The sequence below is a fragment of the Pinus tabuliformis genome, chromosome 7 (genome assembly GCF_031772625.1).
Source record: "Pinus tabuliformis cultivar Carrire ecotype Pingquan chromosome 7, CPIR1, whole genome shotgun sequence".
In the NCBI taxonomy this organism is placed as follows: Eukaryota; Viridiplantae; Streptophyta; class Pinopsida; order Pinales; family Pinaceae; genus Pinus; species Pinus tabuliformis.
In genome coordinates, this window is record NC_142293.1 from 565,397,585 (window position 1) to 565,403,584 (window position 6,000).

Consider the following 6,000-nt stretch of genomic DNA (forward strand, 5'->3'; position numbering starts at 1 on the left):
ATATATCAAAATTACAAGAACAAGTGCAACAAATGTCACGCTCACAAAAGCTAACAGAAGCTAAGATAAGTGGCGTGGAATCTAAGATAAATGGCGTGGAATCTAAGGTAAATGGCGTGGAATCTAAGATAAAGGGCATGGAAGCTAAGATGGATGGCATGGAAGCTAAGGTGAATGGCATGGACGCTAAAATTGATGGCATGGATGATAAGATGGATGAATTGAAGAAGTTGCTACAAGAAAGGGTCACTAATGGTGAAAAGGTAGTAAAGGAAACTCATGATGAGAACAAAAGAAATGTTAATCATGATTCCATAGACTCTAATGTTGGATCGAAGACTCACCATGTTCCAAAAATCGATATGAGGAAGTTTGATGGCAAGGATCCCGCCACATGGATATTACAGATGGAGCAATTCTTCGATCTCAATAATGTGCAAAACACACAAAAGGTACGTATGGCAACTTTATATTTGGAACCAAATCAGTTTGTATGGTATCAATGGCTTTGTTCTCGTAAACAATTTATCACTTGGGCAATTTTTACGGAAGAATTGATAGCACATTATGAGGATACAAAAAGCAACACTTTTTTTAGCCAATTGATAAGTCTCAAACAAAAGGGTTCAATAATGGAGCACATTGAGGAGTTCCAAAAATTGAACATAAGGGTAAAAGATATTCCAGAGGAGCATAGGATTGATGTGTTCATAGGGTCTTTAAAGGATAATATCCAACATGATGTGCGCCTTTGGGAACCTGATTCATTAGAGAAGGCATTCAGGTTAGCAAGAAAAATGGAAAGCAAAATTATGGCAACTAGGAAGCATACCATTCACAACTATAAAGACGGAAGTGTTGTTGCCCATAGTCTTCCACAACCTACAAGGTTGACACCACAACAATTGGAAGAAAAAAGAGCAAAAGGGCTTTGTTACAATTGTGATAGCAAATACACAAAAGGTCATAAGTGTGCTGAGAAGAAATTATTCTACATAGATTGTGAAGAGGAAGAAGAAAAGGAGCAAGAAAGGTCAAAAGAAGAGGATATATTCCAGGAACAAAGCCTAGATGAAGAACAAATAAATCCGACCATATCTTGTAATGCATTGGCGGGAATTACCACTCCTCAAACCATCAAGATAGAAGGACAAATCAAGAAGAAAAAGGTAATAGTGTTGATTGATTCAGGAAGCACCCACAATTTTATTCATTGTAGGGTAGCAAAAGAATTGAATTGCTTCCTATATCCAGCACCAGAGTGTCAAGTGATGATTGCAAATGGAGGAACAATAAATTGTTCTGGAAAGTGCCATAATATCAAGCTATCCATGGGAGAATATGTATTGACTAGCCCAATGCTTTCCATTCCAATGGGAGGTGCTGATGTTGTACTAGGAGTCCAATGGCTACAATCCTTGGGTACAATAGCTTTTAATTTTCAAGAACTTTTCATGAAATTTTCTGTGGAAGGAAAGGAAGTTGAATTAAGGGGTATTGCAGGGAAACCAGGAAAGATAATCAGCTCTAATGGCATGACAAAGCTTCTAAAAAAGGAGCAAAGAGGTGTAATTGCACAATTATGTTCGCTAGATGTTTCCACATTGGAATCATCTATTTCTCCAGATCTCCAAAAAGTCCTGGACAATCATTCCAAGGTATTTGAGACTCCCAAAGGTCTCCCACCTATGCGTGATCATGATCATGCTATTCATCTGATTCCAGGAAGTGTTCCTCCAAACATCAGGCCGTACAGATATCCCTATGTCCAAAAAAGTGAAATTGAACGTATGGTTGCAGAAATGCTAGAGGCTGGTATAATTCAACCGAGTCAAAGTTCTTTCTCAGCTCCAGTAGTATTGGTGCACAAGAAGGATGGATCATGGCGCATGTGTCCAGATTATAGGGAGCTCAACAAGCTCACTATTAAAGATAAGTTCCCCATTCCTGTTATTGATGAATTACTGGATGAATTGCATGGATCAATTTACTTCACCAAGTTGGATCTTCGTTCGGGATATCATCAAATCAGAATGAAGATTGAAGACATTCCGAAAACAGCATTTAGAACTCATGAGGGTCATTATGAATTTTTGGTCATGCCTTTTGGCCTTACCAATGCACCTTCAACATTTCAAGGTTTGATGAATTCAATTTTCAAACCATTCCTTAGAAAATTTGTGTTAGTATTTTTTGATGATATACTAATCTACAGCAAGTCTTGGAAGGATCATGTTGAACATGTTGACAGGGTGCTACAACTATTGGAGGAGAAACAATTATATGCAAAAAGATCCAAATGTTTCTTTGGAGTCCAGGAGGTGGAATATTTGGGTCATATTGTATCTCATGAAGGAGTTAAGGTAGACCCTAGCAAAATTAAAGCCATTAAGGAATGGAAAATCCCCACATCCATAAAGCATCTGCGAGGATTTCTTGGGTTGACAGGGTATTATCGCAAGTTTGTTAAGAATTATGGGAGAATAGCAGCACCTCTAACAACATTATTGAAGAAAGATTCATTTTCATGGACTCCGGAAGCAACAAAGGCCTTTGAACATCTTAAAGAGGCAATGTGCCAAGCACCGGTCTTAGCTACACCGGACTTCACAAAAACCTTTATTGTGGAATGTGATGCTTCAGGAAATGGAATTGGTGCTGTTCTAATGCAAGATGAAAGACCCATTGCTTTTGAAAGTCGTCCAATCAAGGGAAAGTTTTTAAGCAAAGCTATTTATGAGAAGGAAATGTTGGCAATACTCCATGCACTTAAGAAATGGCGACCCTACCTAATGGGAAGACACTTCAAGGTAAAAACGGATCATGATAGCCTTAAATACTTTTTAGAACAAAGATTATCCTCTGAAGAGCAACAAAAGTGGGTCACAAAGATGTTGGGTTATGACTTTGAAATCATCTACAAAAAAGGGAAGCAAAATGTGGTGGCAGATGCACTCTCAAGAAAGGATGAGGATGTGGAAGCATTGTTGTGTGCCATTTCTATTATCCAACCAGATTGGATAAACGAAGCAAGGGAGGAATGGAAGAATGACGAAGAAGTGTGGGCACTTATTCGAAAGCTACAACAAGATTCCAGTACTTCTGATACATTTAGCTGGCAAAATGATTCGTTATGGTACAAAGATCGCTTATACCTCTGTAAGAATTCCCAGCTAAAACAAAAGATTCTTATGGAATTGCACACTTCTCCCTTAGGAGGGCACTCAGGATTTTTAAAAACTTACCACAGGGTTAAGAAGGAATTTTTTTGGGATGGCCTTAAATCAGATATTCAAAAGTTTGTGGCGGAATGTTTGGTTTGCCAGCAAAATAAAGTTGAAACAATTAAGACACCAGGTCTATTACAACCTTTATCCATTCCAAGCCAACGTTGGGAGGAGGTTTCAATGGATTTTATCACAGGTTTACCCAAGTCTGAGGGAAAGAGTGTCATCATGGTGGTAGTTGACAGACTTACCAAGTATGCACACTTTTGTGCATTATCACATCCATTTAAAGCCAGTACAGTTTCTACTGCATTTATGGAAACAGTTCAAAAGCTACATGGAAACCCAAAGATTATTGTAAGTGACAGAGATCCCATTTTCACTGGAAATTTTTGGACAGAATTATTTTCTTGTCTTGGTACTCAGTTAGCTCATAGCTCATCTTATCATCCTCAATCTGATGGGCAAACTGAGATAGTAAACAAATGTTTGGAAGGATATCTTCGTTGCTTTGTATCTGATAAACAGACACAATGGGTCAAATGGTTGCCTCTGGCTGAATGGTGGTATAACACTTCCTTCCATACAGCAACAAAAATGACCCCATTTATGGCACTTTATGGGTATCAACCACCATCCATCACATCATATTTAAGAGAAAATTCTAAGGTTCAGGCAGTGGAACATCACATCGAACATCAACAACAAGTCCTCCAACTCTTAAAGGATAACCTCGTGTTGGCACAAAATAGAATGAAACAACAGGCAGATCAACATCGCAGTGAAAGAAGTTTTGATGTAGGTGATTGGGTATTCCTACGGCTACAACCATATAAGCAAATGTCCCTAAAGCAAGCTAAGAAGGATAATAAATTATCACCAAAGTATTATGGTCCGTACAAGGTGTTGCAAAAGATTGGTACTATGGCATACAAATTGGAGCTTCCTGCAGCTTCTCGATTGCACCCAGTTTTCCATGTTTCATGTTTAAAGAAGGTTATAGGTGACAAGCTCCCAATTCAAACAATATTGCCAGAACTTGACGAGGAAGGAAAAATTATATTGGAACCGGAAGCAGTCACAGAAACAAGAACTCGACAGCTACGAAATCGATCAATTTCAGAGTATCTTATCAAGTGGAAGAACTTATCCGCTGAAGATTCCACATGGGAGGATGAGAATTTTATGCAGAAGTATCCAGAACTACTCAAGCGTTGAGGACAACACTTTTTTGAAGGAGAGGGGCATGTTGGGTCCCTATAATACTAGTGATTACCCCATTACTATTGTAGTTATACCCCCTATTTATATTGTTGTGCCCCTATTACCCCCATATTGTTATTTCTGTGCCCCATAGAATCCCTCTATTGTTATTTTTGTGGCTTTATATTATTATTGTTAGGTCGGCTGGATTATATTGTGACTCCTTATACTCCTATATATAGAAAGGAGGTTTTGTCATTTATATCATCCAAGAATTGTTCATTTATGTAATGTAAAGGAGGTTGCCCCCTCGAAGAGGCTGAATTCTAAGGCATGGATCTCTCTTTTCTATCTTTTTGTGAGCTGGTTTCATAACATAATCTTCGGTTTTTATCTGTTTCGATTTTTTCATGCTTCATCAACTACAACATCAATACTTTCAACAATTTTCCCAAGTCTTTTATTATAGCATTTATATCCTTTACTTTGGGAAGAGTAACTAAGAAGAATACCTTCATCTACTCTAGGCTCAAACTTACCAAGTTTTTCATCAGTCCTTTTGATATTAATTTTCTTCCAAAAACTTTAAAGTATTTTATAGTAGGAGTCTTACCATACCAAAGTTCATGTGGAGTTTGAGTGTTGTTTACCCGAACATTTGCTTGGTTGAGAATAGTTACGACGGCGAATGCAGCTTCACCCCAGAAGGTTGCAGGAGTTCCAGATTCATCTAGCATAGCTCGAGCCATTTGTTGAATAGTTATGTTCATTCTTTCTACCACTCCATTTTGCTGTGGAGTCCTTGCGGTGGAGAACTGCCTTTTTATTCCATGTTGTTCACAAAAGTCAAAGAATTCATCTGAGGTAAATTCCCCTCCTCGATCAGATCTGAGGCATTTGATTTTGCGATCTGATTCATTTTCAACCAAGGCTTTGAAGGCTTTGAACTTTTCAAATGCTTCATCTTTATGCTTTAGAAGACCTATCCAACACATTCTGGAAAAATCATCAATGAACAAAATAAAGTATTCTTCTCCACGAGGTGACTTTTTCCTTGATGGTCCACATAAATCAGTATGAACAAGTTCAAGAGGCTTACTAGCTGACCCTTCCTTTTCAATGAAGTGAGATCTGGTTTGCTTACTGAATTGACATGGTTTGCATATTGTATTTTCAGGAATGCTGATATCTGGAAGATCATGAACAACCTGGAATCTACATGCTTTTCTTATTTGAGAAAAGCTTAGATGTCCCAATCTTCTATGCCATAGCTAGTTTTCATCATTTTTTCTTAGATAGCACTGTTGTTGTCCTCCCTTGAGTATGTATAAGTTGTTTGGAGTTCTTGTACCTTTGATCACGGTTTCTCCTGTATCAAGCTCACGAACAACACATCCGTTTGATCGAAACACCACTTCATTTCCTTGATCACACATTTGAATGACACTCAACAGGTTATGCTTTAGACCATCTACATACATAACATTCCCAGCTTAACCTTTTCTTTCAAGAAAAAAATCCTTTACCTTTTATGATAGCAGGAGTGTCGTTTCCAAATGAGATATTCTTT